The sequence below is a fragment of the Poecilia formosa genome, unplaced genomic scaffold (genome assembly GCF_000485575.1).
Source record: "Poecilia formosa unplaced genomic scaffold, Poecilia_formosa-5.1.2 Scaffold257, whole genome shotgun sequence".
NCBI lineage: Eukaryota > Metazoa > Chordata > Actinopteri > Cyprinodontiformes > Poeciliidae > Poecilia > Poecilia formosa.
In genome coordinates this window covers 394984-413135 of record NW_006800196.1, presented here as the reverse complement: position 1 = coordinate 413135, position 18152 = coordinate 394984, and the positions used below count along the sequence as shown (strand labels likewise).

The window sequence follows — 18152 nt, the reverse complement described above, 5'->3', positions numbered from 1 at the left end:
GTTATTGAGACTTCTTTTTATCCCTGGTTCTGATGCTGCTTCCCCAACAGAAGAGAAGATGTGACAGTCTCAACAATACACTTCTTGAAGCTATGCAGCATCTTGCGGCAAACTTTGAAATAGCTAAGCTTCCTCAATAAGCTCTAGCCTAGTTTGCTGTCTAAATGACAACCAACCACCATCCCTCAACCATCTCTGACTGTTAAGTGTCATATTGGATTTCAATGATCATCGCAAAATTAAAAACCTTGCCAGTGTATCATAAATGGAGCATCCCTCCATTATCCTGTTTACATAAGGCTTTAAAAGTGGTTTGAGATACTGCCTTGACAAAAAAGGCCTGAAGGTTATAAGGTAAACCTTCATATTAACATCAAGTAACTTCTGTATCAATTAGAATAATTCACGACTCCACCTGTCAATCATAGGGAATTTGTTAGCAACTCACCAATCGGCGGTCGCTATTTGTCCCGAAGTACACGCCCCTTTTCTGAAAGAAAATGATACGATTATTAATTATAGATATATTATATAGATATATTCATAATTATAGATTATTATTATCCAACGTTATTCCCATAACGTTGTTCTGACCGCTGAGTAAGCAGTTTGTGACGTAACATCGGTGCGCAGCGGTAATGCGGGACGGATTGCTGGGTAGCACAGGTTGCTAACGTGCTGCGTTCATAAACATTTCGAGGAAATTATTGTCCAACTTTGTCAATGGGGAACATGCAAACCCGTCACTCATTGCCCAGAGCGTGTAGAGGGCGGAATACAATTTTCTACATTTCCAAAACCCAAACGGAGTCTGGAATAACGCAAGAAATGGATCAAGGCCTGCTGCCGACCTCATGTCCTGTTGAATGAAATTGTCATCGACGGCGACTACTACATGTACAAAGGTAACTGGTTGTAAGCATCCCATTTTTTGTCATGACAGCACTGTATGATAGTCAAATCAAAGCTCAGTAAGTTAAGGGAGTTATGCTTTAATTTATGTGTAAATTCAGGTAGCTCTGCTAACATTTGCTGCAGTAACATTTAAGCACTTTTTATGCTAATGTTAATTTTAAGTATTTTTATGAACGCATTGTTTTACAAGCTTGTATTATTTAAAGTCTTACTCACCTGCTTTTTGTACGTGTAAAATACAGCTGACACAGACTTTGTGTCCCAATTTGTCCTGTGGGGGAGAAAGACTTGGGCTTTAATGCTGATTTCTCCATTGTTTTCCGCAAATAACCTTACAGATCTGATGTATGACTTGGATAATGTTCTTGCGTGTTGTCTTTACCTCAGTGTTGGCTTGTATAAGGCAAAAAGGACAAAAATGTCTTGGGCACTGCATTGAGTTTGACGTCCTCTGCCATTATTACTGTCTGTGTTTGTCAGAGGTTTGATCTACTTCTGCATGGGGGCGGAGCTGGTTTCATGTCAGATGCATTCATAGTGGAATAAATCACTAAAGAAGCAACACATATTTGTAAGGTGGGTAGATATAAAAAAACTTAAAAAGGAATGCAATCACTGGTTGTTTATGTGCAACACATTTATTGCTTCTGGCTAACATCTGTTTTGACGAGGAAATATGTACTTTAGCACCACTTTGTCTTGAATCTTACTGCGTTGAACAAGTGTCACCAAATTTTCCAGCAAAGAGAGTTTGAATGCATGGCACTTTAATAACAAGTTGACTCACATAGCGGAACCACAGAAAACATCAACAGTGTTTTACCTAAGATAACTGGACTGCTGTAAAGTCGGCCAACGTCCTCTTTTCTGATAAAGCAGTTTTTGTATTTTATTGGCAAGTCACAGTCAAGAGTTTGGATGAAGAGTAGAGAGCCACATAAATAATGTTTTGCTTATTCAGTGATGATTTCCTCTGCTGACGAGCTTTATTGAAATGATTTTGACGCAGCAGTATTTAGTACCTACCCACAATCCCACTTGCTGTAATAGGTATTGTCTGGACAGAAGACTGGAAAGAAAATACCTAGGAAAGCAGACAGGCTGAAGGCTATTAAAGCAACCTTGTCTTCCCCACTGCATCGATACAATAATTCATTAAAAAAAAAGTAGATTTGACCAGGTACTGAATGCAGATACTATACAGGAGTTGGTCAGCCCTTCTAGTTTTTCAAACTAAGGCCCAAGGAGTTTATTTGGCATTTCAACTCATGCTAAAAAACATGATGCTGAATGAAATTAGGCTGGTTTTTGCTGAAAAATGATCTTATTTAAGATGCACTTGTGCATAAAAGATGAGCCTATCCAAAACAAAGGACAAGTTAAATACAACAGCTGGAAATAATAACTGAGGTAAATAATTATAGCCACATATTGTGGATATTGCTTTGTCTGTCAGCATAATTTGACCAGACCCATTCTGCTAATTAGAAGTATGGATACTAATTTGACTTTGCAGATACAGAAGGAAAAGTAAACTCCTACTACAGACAAAACAAATCTAGACTCTGTCCACTAGATGTCAGGAAGCTCACATATTTCTTCAACAAATCCTACTAACATTATGACCCTCAATAAAACTATACAGTAGAATACAAACAGGATAAATGTGAAGGAAATCCAAAACAATTTCAGTATTAAAATGCTCCTGTGATGAAAGTGACTTTGAAATATTTAAACTTACTCCTTTCACTAAACATTATTTAAGTCTTTGTTACAAAATAGTTTTATAACTTTTGTTAAAAATATGAACATTTTAAACCAGTCATGTTAATTGTTTTTGCATTTAAAATGGATTTTGTACATGCCTTTCAGATTACCATGGCACCCACCATAAGAGGGAGACATCCCATTAAGGTAAAACAATTAAGGCATCCTCATAAATAAAATCCTCAGTACTTCTGTCTTTTTTTTTGTTGTTTTTTTTTTAAAAACGTCAAATGCCATTTAGTTGAACAATCGCCATAATTTCTTCATGTTTTTAGAACTCTTTTGTAAAAGTTGCAGTTAATTTTTGCCTCCCGTAGCATTTGGTATTCTCATCTTCTCATCTCGGCATTAGATGCACACTACAGAGTTGTGTGTGAATGCAGTCAGAAGATGGCAATGGTGTCAGGTTATTGCGTGGCTGTCAGCGTTGGTGGGCTTGGACAGGCATCGGCTCCGCACCATGCAGGGTTCCTTTCTGCCTGCTGGAGATCTTGTACTTGCTTCTTTAGTCAGCCCTAAGCCGCTGTCCCCACGCAGGGCTGCCTTCACCAGCGTTCACCTAAATCTGTCACACAGATTTGACACTGTGTCACTTGGAGTGCACTCTGAAATGACATGTATATAATGTGGAATATTGTGCACATTTACAGCCTGGACTTCCCTTAGAGCATGACCGGTTTCCTTGTGTGCATGTGGGTGTGTGAAAAAAAAACAAAACATAATAAATAAGTGTCTGCGCTTGTTATTAAAAAAATAAATACATAAATAACAACATGGTATTACTTCATGAACATAAATTATGCTTTCATATTCAGACAATATAATTTAATCAGTCCTACAATCAAACAGATTTTTTTGGGGCACATTAGAAATCTTAAGAGTGTATAGAAAATGTGTTTGCAAAACCATTTAAATGAAAAAAGAAACAAACCTGGGCTTCTTGTTCTGAAGCAGATATAGTGGGCAGTTAAGTGACTTTTAACGATAGCGTTGTCCTTACATCTCAGTACCCTGTCAAAAATGTTACTGTCAAACGTTTGCCGTGTTTAGGCCACAAACAACACAAATCAGATCAGATTAGGCTCACAGCTATTTAGGCATGAGAAATTACACTAAATGCTCTTTTGTATCCTTCCTCCTGTGCGAAAACAATTTATACCCTAATGCTTATTTTAGACCAAAAATGCATTCAGGCTCCTATGTTTCAGAATAACACTGCTGAAAGGAATAAGAATATAAAGAATTGAAATGAACCACATTTTTGTAGATTTTGCGCATCTCAGTGTAAGCACGGTGCTTAACAAATATGTAGTGTGTTTAGTGTGTAGTTGCTTTTAATACCATTTGTTAATTTTCACAGTTTTAATATATTATCATTTTGTATATTTACATTATTTAACCCAATAATTGTTTAGTATTTACAGCAGCAGTTGGCAAATATCCCATTATTAGCAGTAAAGTGAACAATGCACAGTTGAATTGGAATCTTTCTATTTAACTGTATTGGATTGATTTGATTTTTATCGTGCTTCTTTTTATTCTTAGATATGAAACTGGACTTGTTTTTCTTTTAAATTGCACTGGAGTGACATTTGTTGTGAATTGGTGCTATATAAATAATCTGAAGTGAACTCAATTATTCTTGTTCTAGCTTTTACAACCAACTCAAGAGGAAGCTTCTTCCTGCACAGAAAGTTCTCAATTTGGAACAAAGAGAAGACAGTGGGACTGAGTGCCCATTTCTTCCTCTCACATGGCTTTCACTCTGTCGCTTTCTTCTGCAGTATTTACTGAACAAAATTGTCACAACTCGGCCTTGTTGGCCAGTAAGAAGGATTTCTCACTCCCCTGTCACTGTGGCTTTGCAAGACGTATTGCACAAAAAGGCTTGAAACTGGGTTGCGGTTTTTAGGGTTCTCGTTGATTAAAGTTTTAAAGCAATTTAAATTATTCTCAAAGCAGATGTGTGTTGTATAATGCAGATCGATTCAAAAAGGAATTTGGGAGGGCAGTGAGATACAAAAATTATAATCTGGCATAATGCAGTCTTCAATTTTTACTAAATTCTAATAACAGTAGCTGCTATTTTGAGGCAAATCTATATTTGATTAGAATTTAACAAGATGTTGGCTCAGTCAATCATTACTCATACGTAAAATGATAGTAAATTAAGGATTATTATAACATTTCTGGCTTTGAGTGTTGGAGCAAGAATTTAAGTTTGTAACCAGCTTAACTAGTTTAGCAAGGGCGCTAATGCTAAAGTCAAACTTGCTAGCAAGCTGGACTTTTTAACCCTTTGGAAGCTGACCCCAGTGAAATGCAAATTTGAACTTGTTGGAACAAATTCTAAGGCCTAGCATTATTTCAGTAACATTCTGTGCCTTGAATTGTTTAGCAACAATGCTAATGCTAAAGTACAACTTGCATGCAGCTGAATTGCCTTTGGAGTGTCATTGTCAACATTGTTAAATATTAGCTGAAATTGTAAGGGAGAAAGTTTACACACCACTTTGTTTGAATGGATTTGAAAAGTTGAGATTAACATTTTATTCTTTTACTTAGTTTGCTGACAGCCCTAATGCTATATTTAAACTTTCTAGCCTTTCATTAGCATTGAAAGTCGATGTTGGTGAATACCACAGATTACTGGTTAAGTAAAAAGTTTAAATGCACATTTTAGAATAAATTTTTATCCAAGTCTATTTCAGTAATATTTTTTGCCATAACCAGCTTAGCAGCAGCGCTAATGCTCAAATCAAACTAGATATCAAGATGCGATCACTAATAAATTACTATTTATTGTTTCTTTACAAGACGGAGCAAAAATAATGTTTGCTTAGAAATATTGATTCAAATCTTTCGAAATAAACTGGATGTATATTGTGACACCAACTTTATTGATCTACTCTAAAACTTTATTCTATCTGTGTAAATGTATAAATCTATTTTCTATATTTTTTAATCAATGTTGAGTTTCCACCAGCAGGTCTAGAAGTATCATTCAGGAAAACGTAAGTTTACATTTGAAATGTAGTAAATTTGATAAGCCATTTTTATAAGTTATTCATCTGAATTTTTTCTCTGAATGTTTTTTTTTTGTTATTATTGATTTATTTATCATTTGCTGAAAAAAATTGAAATAGGTACAATTTTTACATCTGTCAAACAGGAAATCAAAAGGAAAAGTTATCCACACAGACATCAAATCACAATACGCTGTAGACTTCTCATTTTTTAAATACTAGGCTTCACTTATAGTCAGGTGAGACTGAAAAAACTTTTTTGCCCATACATTGTAATGCAGGGGATACTTCTTTTCTCACACAGGTGTTTAAGAGATCCCCTCTCTGATAAATCATGATTTGTAAACTTTCTCACAGACAGCACTGACAGGTTTCCCTTTGATAATGTAGAAAAATGGAGAAAGCGAGAGCTGGGCTTAAGTAGAGCTGTGATTTAGAGCGCAGAGATGCAGCATCTCTCCCTTCCAGTGGAGGCCCTCCTGGGTTTGATTTAATTCTCTCCCCGCACTATTAAAAAGGCCTTCCACTACCTTCAGCGCATGCACCTTGCTGTCATAACTGGCACAAAATCATTAATCAATGCCGCTTGTAGCCAGTGCGACTAAGGCCCTTCGCAGTGTATATTTTTCCATTATTGATTGTGCGTGTAATGCATGAAGAAGTACAAAGATAGGTGTCCTCCTGTGTTGGAATGACCATATTAGGCCATGAGATGAGGGAACTATCTGGGCTTCATGTAGCACTTATCATTCCTGTCAAGAGGAAAACTTTCTTCTCAAAGTGTTTCTTAATTTAAACTGTTGCGTCCTTTTTTCCCCTCCCTTTTGCTTTTTGCTTCCTGAACTCAACAATGATCCTGTGCTGGATGTATGATGAGCAGTTATTTGGTGCGATAAACTGAAAGGCGCTGAATGTCAGTGTGTCCCCCCTTTGTTGTTTAATTTATTTTCTTTTCAAAGTGAAGGGAGGTGTCCTTGCTGTGAGAGTTAGTCATTGATGTGGCTATAGTTAGTCTGTCCCCTGCTGCGTCTGTCTGTTGGAGACGCTACTTCCTCTTTCCTGCTCGTTTGCCCAGAGACGCTCACCTCAGTTTGTTTGGCTGCAGCTAGAACGATGTAGGGTGGGCTTCATGAAGAACAAAAGATTATAGACTGTGGACAAATCTCTGCAAAACAAAGCACACTTGACAGACACTGTTAGAAGGTAAATGCAGTTTGACCTGTCCTTTTTGAAGGTATTACCTGTAGTGTTGAAAGTTCTTTGGTTCTTTCATTTTTAAAACATTAGAGAAGAACAACACAAAAAGGATACCGGTAATTTGTATGTTCTATTTAATTGTCATTTCAGAAATCTTCTGTTTATCTGTGTCTAAACTCTAGTGTTGGCACTGCAATATGACAGAGTGAAAGGAATCACATGCGGTGTTTTCCAATTCTGTGTGCGCTTTAAACGTTCTGATTGTAAGCTTCTTTAAAATGCTTTCCACATTCATTGTGGTAAAATGTTGGCAAAAGCCTTCCAGTAAACTTGTATATTGCTGTAATTTTACAGTGAGATCTGATGATGTTTTTTTACTTCTCTTATCTTTCTCCTACTTCCTTTAGGTTTAAGATAAAGTTGAACTATTTATGTCTTGGCTTCAGGTATTTAACTCTTTTAATCATGCCTCTGTCTCTTTTTTTTTTTTTTCACCCAATATATAACAGCATCAGAGAGAACATCCCTAATGATGGTCATATTTGAAGTTGAACATATCAACACATTTTAGTTCTAAAATCCCAGGAACCAGTTTTTATTGAGTTAAAAACAGTGTTTATGTGTGTACAAACTCGGATGTCGAATGTGAAACCAGTGAAATAAATAAATAAATAATTTAAACAAGAAGTTTTTTTTTTGCCCCTCTGAAAACAGACAGAATTAAAAGGTCAGTTTTTTTCTATGTTTTTCAGTGTAAGATTATGCAACTGCAATAAAGATGAAAATATGTTAAGGCATTTTACACATGATGCTAATACTTGTAGAGGTTGCTGTATATCACATATGAGGGAATTCAGCAAAAATAAATAAGCAGTAGGATTGCTTTATGTTTATCTTATGGTTTAATAATGTTCATTTGTTACATTTAGACAAATAATGACTCTAAATTGTTTTATCAACAACTGACTAATGGGTGTATATGCAGTAGATAAGCCCTCTGGTCAATAAGCTTAAAATAAATGGAAATAACATATTATGGGATAAAAGCCCTTTACCACGCCCATCTTAAATATCGATGCTTACAGTAATTTGTCCCCATTTCTATTGACTTTGTGTTTGGCTGTCAGTAAATGTCGCTATGAGAGCAAACGCTGACAGATTTTAGGGGGACTTTCTGCAGCGATGATCCAGATCAAGTCAGCGCACCCATCAGCTTAAGTTTTTTGGGGGAGTGGCTGCAGCTTTCACTTCAGCTTGCAGACGAGGGTCAGGTCACAGATCAAACGTGTTGTCGATCCTCCGGGAAGTCCAGCAGAACCTGAAGATGCTGATCAGAGCTGGCGGGGGGTTGTTCTGGCATGCTAATTGTGATTCATAAGTCAGATAAAAAGAGGAGTGGCTTTTCACAGCAGCTTGAGTGGAGAGTAACAAACCTTGACATGGTGGAATTTTGCAAAACCAGTATGTGAACCTGGAACTAAGGTTATTAGATAATAACACAATTGAATATGCTTCTTGTAAAAAATGTTGTTCTTCTTATATCTTCACATCTACAAAAACAATTCAAACTTCTTGATTATTTTTTTTAACATTTTATCATATTACAAGCTCACACTTTAATGTATTTTATTGACGTTGTATGTGATGGCCCAATACAAATAGGGCATACAAATAGGGCATAATTGTGACGTTAAAGAAAACAATACATGCATCTTTTCAAACTTTATATGATTTTAAAATGTACAATGCATGATACTTCCACCAAAATGTTTCTCAGTGGGGATGATGTGTTTAGGGTGATGGTAGGTAGTTATTTAAAAAAAAGTCTCTGTTTTCAACAGAAAAACTGTTTTCTTTAGTAGTATGAGGGTTTAATATAAATGCATAACACACTTATAAGGATGTTTGTAAAAAAAAAAAAAAAAACTTCCATTAAATAACATGTCAAATGAAATGACAATTATATTCTATTTTGTTATATGCCAATCTGGCAAAAATACGTTGAAGTTTGTGGTTGCAAACATAAGAAAATGTCTAATAGTTTAGGGACATTTAGTACCTTTCCAAGGCACTAAAGAGCTTAAATGCATGCATATCTCCTACCCTGAAAGAATTACCGTGCTGTGAACTAGCAAAGACTTCTACTTCCCTATTTATTTGGGAAGATCTATGTGAAAATGGTGTGATGTCTTTCCTGGATTTTATCGCCTCTAAATCGCCGGCTGGAATGCATTGCTAAGCCCGGCCTCCGAGGGCTAGCATATAGCTCTCTCTGCAGGCTTTGTACAGGATGAAGAAGTCATAATCCTCAAACAGACTTAAATTCCTCCAGAAAGGCTCTTGATCCTGAATCCACTCATTTTCTTCAAACAACTTAGCCCAAAAGAGAAGGGATATTTGAGCACGGCTGAAATCCTTGATTGAAATCTGCGACAAGTGGTCATAGACAAGCGCGCATCAATACACACGCACGCACACAGAGACGCAAATAAACCCCGGCACACACAAATACATGTGCGCCTCCCTGACGGTCGCCAGCTGCCGGTGGAGAGCCTGCACCAGGTAGTCGAGTGGGCCTCTCTGAGCTCTCATTAAAAGGTAAACTTCTCCGAGGCCAGGGAATCATGTCAATCACAGGCTGCGTTCCTACACCAGGCCCAAAGCCTGTGCTCTCCACCCTGTCAGATGCTGTTATCAGCTTCAAAGCCACATCAGAATGCTGTTTGTTCTGCGCTTTAGTTTCACCCACACGGCAGATTCAAAAAGGTACAGGTCTATTTGATAGTGTATATTTCATTGCCGGAGAGAGAGAGACTGTGTTTGTCTTGCTGTGTTTGTCAGCTCATATTTGAGCTGAGGGCTCCTATTAAAACTAAACACCCAACCAAAAGAATATTGCCACCGCTGGGTTCTTTTAAATCGAATATTGAGCCCACGGAGATTGAAAGCAATTTAGTGGTAGTTTTTATGAAAAAAAAAAAAAGAGAAAATCTCTGCTGTTTCTATTTACCCTCGATTCTCACTTATTTACGCAAAGCACACTCCCTTAACATATTTCATATATTGTAATAATTACATTACTTACCCTTTTCGCTTTTTTCCAAAATATTGCCTTTGTGAATTCACTTATTAAATAAATAAATGTTTTTGAAAGTAGGAGTAATTTTATGGAATGGAAATAATAAAGTGTAGCCAGTGCAGACTTAAAAGTATAAGGTTGTGTGTACTGTTTGAAATGAATGAGAAGTTACTGAAGGAAAAAGCATCAGCTGGTTGTTTCTTTTGTGGTTAACTGTGAATACCATAAGCAATTATGCATTCAAAGCAATTTATAGCACTTCACGAGGGGAGTCCATACTTTTTTTCAGACTTGTTTTGCCTTTAAAAAATGGCAGTGTATTTTCAGTACTTTTATCTTAGCTTTTAATAACCTTCATTTGTTACCTTTAGACTAACAATGAAATTAAATTGTTTTATTAACAGCTAACTAATGGGCTTATCAGTAACCAATAAACCTCTGGTCATTAAAGTTAACATAAATGGAAAGAAATAGTTACATGTTGAAAGCCCTTTATTACACCCATTGTAAACATTGATGCTATTGATTTTGTGTTTTTCTGTCAGTAAATGCCATAATGAGGGCAAACTATGACCGATTTTAGGAGAGCTACGTTTCCCCTTTTGTCACAACTCCACTTTTCATGTTTTTAATTATTACTCCAATAGTAGACATAGGTAAGTAGCAATTTTCTGGCTAATAGGGATAAACAGACATTTCCATTATTTAAATTGTGTGTTCTCTTTGCTTTCCTGTGATGAAACAACTGACCTCTGTGTCATGTCATGTTAACAACCCAGGGGAAGAGAACGTCATGGATTATTTATGTATTAAAATTCTTTAAAAAAAAAAAAAAACTAAGCAGAAATGATTGAGTCACATTTATTTAATAGGAATTAAAAGATATACCAATGATGGTGCATGTTACTTAAACAATGACTTCTTTGTGTAATTTTTAATGACTGAATAAATTAAATCAAATCAAAGTGAAGATTTTTCTGAATATTACAGTAAGGGTAAGGATAAGACCTGCAACAGACTGGCGACCTGTCCAGGGTGTACCCCGCGTCTCGCCCGGAACGTTAGCTGGAGATGGGCACCAGCAACCCTCCCGACCCCACTAAGGGACACGGGTGTACAGGAAATGGATGGATGGATGGATGGATGGATGGATGGATGGATGGATGGATGGATGGATGGATGGATGGATGGATGGATGGATTAGGATAAGACATAAGAGGATTTCACTTTTCAAGAACTTTTAAATAACAATAGAAATATATATGAGCCTCTGAACAACCTGATAAATATTAAATGTATAGTAGGCTATTTATTCCTAAAATCTGGATGTAGCACCAAAAGTAGGTATAATGAATAAATTTCAGTTCAAAAGAATGACAACCAATTTGTCAAATATGTTAATCACTTAAACATTAAATCTAAAGCGTATTTTATAATTATTACACAGCCCCTTAAAGTACATTTGTGTAGATCTTTGTTAGTAACAGTCTCCCGCTTTTCATACTTATTAATTATTCCTGTTTGGGTTTGTTTGATCATGTTTCTGTAATTCTTCAAATGGCTTCAATATATTTGTGCTACTGGTGTTTACTTATATTTGTCCTTTAGTCACAGAAATAATAATCCAATTTTATAAGTGCCTTAGTGTTTTAATATATTTCATAGGAATTACATCATCCGTATAAGATCACAAATCATTTGTCATCAATGACAAATGCCCACTAAAGCACGTTGGTCTGACCTATTTGTCCACCTGTGGAAAAAGGAAAATGAAACGGAGAGACTACTTCAGCCATTAGTTAGTTTGCTGGACAAACTGCAGAATCTAACTCTATAGGTGGCTGGGGAAATAAAGAGGTACTACTTATGTTCTTATTGACCTTGTAGCTGAAACCATTGCTGTTTGCTCTTTGGCCAACCTTAAACAACAGATGCACACTCACACACCCACATACGGACGCATCTGAAGATTTTGCTTGCATGTCGGACAGAAATACATCAAGTGATTGAGTGACTAATATTTTTTGTACTATCAGGAAGTTTTGGCAGGAGATGTCTTTTTTAGCGACAGTATTATTAAGAACCTGTCAGACTTAACAAACTAATTATAACTGCTTGAACAAACTCAGTTTTTTTATATATATATATAACTGGTTTCTCAATTTGCATCATAAATGTGTTTTTAGTTGTTTCTTTGATGCTGAAAAACAAACCTTAGAAAACAAAGCCCCAAAGTGTGTTAATTAGTATTCAAAACAGCAGCAAAGTTGCTTTCTGTTCACCAATCTATATCTATATAACAGTCTGAGAGGATTTGTGATAGAACACCATGTAAACAGCCCATTACTGCAACTTGGACTGATTAACATATGATTGTAATTCATCATATCGTGTGCAGCTGGTGACATCTTGCAGCAGCATTTATTCTGTGTTGATACATGACTTTGGTTTCTTTTTGACAACTCAAAAACAAACAGATTGCAAGCTGTCGCTACATTTGTTCACCATGAATGGAGAAAATGAATCGGGAAATCAGGTGCGCCAGGTGATTAGCACCATCATGCCTGAGATCCTCATGGAATCAAGCTGAACACCGTGTGTGTTTTTTTTTTTTTTCATAAACAGAGCAACACTGTGGCAACTGCCGGAGCGATTTTATTCAAACACATCTAACAACTGCTCTGGTTATGTTCAGTTTCTTGTGCATATCCATGTATTCTGTTTAAGCTGTTCACACAACATATGGATATTAAATTTACTGCGTGTGACTAATGGTAAATAAAACAGTTGCCTGGTCAGCCTGCTATAACTTTTAAAGCAGTTAGTTTAATCATCTTTTGGAGTAAAAGTCAAACATCTGGGGTATTTGCTGATTTTACATGTCTGCCCACCTAACAAATATAAGACTTTGTGCACAATTAAAACTAATTATTTGTTCATTACACAAAATCATCTACAAAGAATCTGTTTTATTCCAGATTGTGATCTTGGTGTTATTTTTTGCATAGGTAAAGCTTAGGATGAGATTTGGGCTTCCGATAAGGTGTGATTTAATCAAGGGGTGTTGTTTTGCCTCAAAAGTTGGTGGATATCAGAAGTTTTGGAAACTGTTTGATTGACAGAGCACAACATGTCCTTATCAGTGGCATGTTTTTTAACTCATAAATGTTGAATAGTTCATCCCTCAAGGGTCCACATAGTGCCTCTTTTTTGTTACAATTTACATAGATGACCATGTGTCAGAATTGAACTGATGCCACTTAATTTTATGCTGATGACACAGCTCCAGTGAGAGACAACCCATCAGAACTACAAATGGTATGGACTGATTTATTCTGTGCTAATTACATATTCTTTAAAATTGGGTTTGTGATTTAAGAAATTTGAAGTTCTTAGTTTTCCCAAAGATCTTGTCTCATCATGTCCTTATGCATGCAAAATTCTTTACCTTATGCTGTAAGATGGATGTGTTGTCACAGCTCTGTAACTTGGATCAGAACGATAGCAAAAATATTAAATTGAGGCTGCACTGGCTAAAGAAAAAGTGTTTCAGTAGTTCTTTCTGCTGTTGTAAATCTAAATCACATTTCTCCCTTGACGGCTACAGTAGATCTAACCCTCTAAGTGGAGCTGTTTATGGTGTTGTGCAGTGTAAAGTTGAAGCATAAGGGTGTCCCAAAGGTTTGTTGTTTAGAGATTAGATTGAACCAAGTGGCTCTTGCTCCTGCTCATGCTCGAGGAAAGCCAGTGCTCCCTCTTATAGACCACAACCTCTGAGCTTCGATTTGCAGCAGTGCGTTCACCTTCATTTCCTTCTGTAGAATAACATTGTTGCTGTTATTTTCTTGATGTTTTCTGGGAGTTTTCTTGCTCATACATATATCTATTTATTTGTTACTTCAGCACTCCTAGAAGAAAATGGGTTATCTGACACAGAGATGGGGGGGGGGAAAGCTCATATTTATGTTTTCACTTGTTTGATAATTTGCACTAATATCCCACTTCACTAATCTTTTCTCATAATCCTAGAAGTGGCATTCTGCGTATTAAAAGTTTCTTGCCTTTAGACTGTACTTAACTAAACCGCACTTTTAGAAATCTTTTTTGGCTGTAATTATTAGTTTGATAGATGCTTGTCTGTTCTGTGAGGGAAGAGGTTAGCTGTCCCCGTTAGTTTTGAGCAGAAGGTTTAGGAGGGAATCCACTGAAGGCATCTGTCAGTGAGGTAAAGAGCACTGACAACCATACATCATCTCTGCCTGGTGCAAGGCCCCTGTATTTAAAAGAGTACTGCAGTCAAAAGCCCATAAAGTGAGTGACTCCTCTGGAGCATCTGCCACTGCATGCAGAGAGAAGATTCAATGTGAAAAAGGGGAGATAATGTGCTCACTCACTAATGGGCACCCAACTAGACACAGGCTCATTTTTCACATCATGTCATCTGTAGGGTTTGAATAAAAGTAATGGTCACAATGAGCCTGGATCTCTCCCAGTCATTATGGCTTTTGCTTCCTCATTTTTATTTGTGTTGACTTGTACAGTCAGAGAGGATGACAGTCTCTGGGCCTGTGGATCAGTCAGATTGATGATTCTTGCTGCTCCCCGCCGCTGCTGACAGGTCCCTTCTTTCTGCCAGGCATGTGAGGCCAGAATGCCGCACTACGTCATATCAAATGCTGTAATCTGACAGAATAAAAGGATTTGCACACTGGGGACATCCCAATCTCTGTCTTTTATAATTTTCTGACAAAGACAGAAGGGGGGGTGAAAGGGCTCCTACAGTTTCGTGTAGCAAGAATTAGTGTCAGTCAAAGTTAAGTGGTTATTTTAAGATAAATAGGAGAAGGTTTCTGTGGCATGTTTTAGCGCTGGGCTTTATTATGCTATGCTAATGAGAATAGATACTGATTGGTCATTGGATGTATTCATTTCCTAAACATTCAGAGTCTAAGGACACGGCACATCTAAATCTGATTATTCTGAAAAGGTTAGTATGTAATTAACGCAAAGATTCACTGCTGCTGCCAACTGTGCTCAGTTTAAGATGGCAATAAATGCCCAAATGATGTTTTCAGCTTTAAGACACATTCACTTATCTACTTGTCATGATTTAATAAAAATGTGCTTAACTGATTTATTATTGTACAGTGCCTTTTAAAAATATTCATACTTCTGGAACTTCTACAGATTTTTTTCACATCATACTGACTTTGGTTTATTTAATTAGTTTTTGTCTATAATATAAAATCTGATTTAGTGTACAGTTGTGAAGCAGGAGGGAAAAGTAAATGGTATTCAATATTTCTTATAGAAAATGAAGTAGGACTTGCAATTATATTTAGCTCCTTTACATTGCTACCTCAATATAGATTCAAGTGGAAAAAAGACGGTTCAAAATTAAAGTTAGAAAGAACTTAAAAGCAGGGTTAGGTTGTAAAACAATATCCCAAACTTTATTTGATTATTCTACAGAGCACTGTTGATGTCATCATTTGAAAGTAGAAAGAATATGGCACAACTGCAGCCTACCAAGAGATAGACATCCACCTAAAGTAACAGCCTAGACAAGGAGAACATTAATCAGAAAAGCATCCACCCTGCCGTGGTAACTTTGGGGCAGCTATAAGATACACAGCTCTGGTGGGAGAATCTGTTATGGAAGAGTGGCAAGAAGAAAGCCTTAAGAAGTTCAATTTGTTACAAGACATGTTGGAGATAAATTATTGTTGAATTGGAATGTTCTGGGCTGCTTGCAAATTACTATATGGTGGTGGAGAGGGGGGGGGACAAAAAACACTGCACCTCACCTTGAACACACCGTTTCAATGTTAAAGCCGGGGGTGGTCGAATGAATGTGTATTTCCTCAACAGAAAATTAGATCAGAGCTAAAGAGAGGACAAATAGAGCTTAACACAGAACAATCCTGGGAGAAAATGTTTGAGGCTAGAGAAGACTTGAGACCGGACAATGTCCCAGAAGGACAATGATCAAACAGCCAGTGCCACATTGGAATGGTTTAAATCCAAGCATGTCCACGTGTTCAAATGGTCCAGTCAAAGTCAAGACCCAAATCCAGTTTAGAATCTTTGGCAACAAAAATGTTAAACTTTTGATTTTTCATTAATGTTTCTCTTTACACAATTATGCATGACTTTGTTTTGGTCTGTCACCTAAAATTTCAGCAAATAAATGGAAGTTTGAAGTTTTAAGGAAATAAAATGTGACAGAAGGTAAACTGTTTAAATATTTCTGCATGGGACTGTTTATAATGTCTTTTTTTTTTCCTGCTGTGTTGCATATTATCTTCGAGGCTTTCAAAACCCTCGGTGTTATATAATCTATATTTTCTGCTTCATCAAATACTTTTAGGAGAAGAGAACTGTTTTGTGTCAACCCTGATAAGAGTTCGGATGTGAAAACAAGTGATTTCCTTACTAGGTTCAGGAGTCAAAGGCCTTCTTCCAGGGATGTGGGCTTCAAGAGCCCAGAAGATTAAGACATATATTGGATTCATGATGGAGGCCACAAAGTTCATTTTGAAAATAAAACAGAATATTATTCACAGTCCTTTTAAAATTCAGATTGCCAGCTGACCCATGACTTGGAAGTAGTGCATTACATTTTCAATGAGCTGACGCTCTGTCACTAGCAGGAAGAATCCCATTTCCTGCCCGTTTGCCAGGGGAATTATGGGATTAAATCCGGTGTAGTTTAAGGAACTATGAGAGGAACAGAGATACTGTAGGATAAAAATTTTGACATTTCAGAATGGGCATTTCCTTTCTTTTATGTCTAGCAGTTTTAGTGCGGTGTGCTAATTTTTTTGAAGTGATTTTCTTCTATTTTCCTTTTTCGCTTTTTTTCAGTGTCAACAACATGGAAGGAGGTGAAAATCACGCTGCTTTGTAGGGAGCAGAAAAAAATCCCACCGGTAATATTATAAAAGACACATGCACACAGTTCTGCCTGATTTTCATATATATTAAAATCACTACCTTCAGTGGCATATGAAATTCTACAAACCACTAACGCCTAAGCTTACTGTTGAAATGTCTGTTTCCCTTTGATTCAGGTTTTCCTCTCTGTTTTCTGACCCTGAAAAGAGGTGACCAGTAATCTTATTCACACACTGCTTCCATCACAGACCTCTCCATATGCCTTACATAAGCCAGTAGAGGTAATATTGACATTGCTCAGCTGCATTAAAAGTTGCATGTCATACACAAATATTATGAAAAGTTAACGCTTTCTTCCAAGCTGCACCCTCTAAGCTGCCTGCATAATAAAAAGCTTCATTTAAACCCTCCTCCACAACAATGAGAGTCTGTGTTTATATAGACTACTTGCAGAAATCTCAATATCATATCTATCCAAATTTTAATTTTACTCTTACAATATTGAGAGCTTATATAGATATTGAGTAGCTACTATGCATCACAATATCAGAGTTAATTTATTTCAGTAATTCAATTCAGAAAGGCAGACTTATTATTTACTATATAGATTCATGACAGTCCATATATTTAAGGCTTCTAATTTTGATGACTATGGCTAATGGATAATAAAACCCACCATTCAGTTTCTCGCCATATTAAAATACTACGTAAGACAAAAGAAAATGGAATTTTAAGACAAAAATATTGGTCTTGTATAAAAATTCTGAAAGACGGGAAGGGCCTTGACCTATGATGACCTCACAAATCAGCACTAGTCGCACAACAATTTTAGATATATATTTTGTTGAATTTGATAAACATGGCTGTTGGCTGGATAGGACTGCACAGCACACAATGGATTTAATGTCATTGCATGATCAATGACAGAAGACTGTTTGGAATCCCAGTATTGTTCTCTAGTGTTTTCCAAGAATCATAAATTCACACTTTGCATGCCAATGAGATATCCAGCCTGCTGGATGGAGTCTCACCGTAGTCGATGCCCAAAGATTAAAGTGGCCGGTTAAAGGCTGAAAAAAAGAAGATTGAGGAAAGTGTGGATTTGTCACAATAATTTCCATCACCCTACTGCTTGAAAACTGTCAGGTCAGCATTCTTCTCCATAATGGCGTGCAACAAAACATATTTATACAACTGCATTTTTTTTTTCATGTACAAGCCCTCTTTTTTATTTGTCCTGTGCTGTATTCTAATATTATCAAACAATATAT

The 18152-nt window shown here is 36.7% G+C and overlaps 1 long non-coding RNA gene across 2 annotated transcripts in view; it reads left to right on the top strand.

Annotated features, from left to right (window-relative positions):
• Positions 1–600: 600 nt before the first annotated feature.
• LOC107838445 (uncharacterized) overlaps positions 601–18152 on the top strand; it is a 45988-nt gene continuing 28436 nt past the window's right edge. Inside the window, exons 1-5 of one of the 2 annotated variants that reach the window (XR_001664508.1) lie at positions 601–905; positions 1396–1491; positions 2788–2829; positions 16852–16916; positions 17058–17240. This is a non-coding gene — a long non-coding RNA (uncharacterized LOC107838445). Of the gene's footprint in view, positions 906–1395; positions 1492–2787; positions 2830–16851; positions 16917–17057; positions 17241–18152 lie in introns of those variants that run through there. The other variant, XR_001664506.1, reaches the window with a different exon arrangement.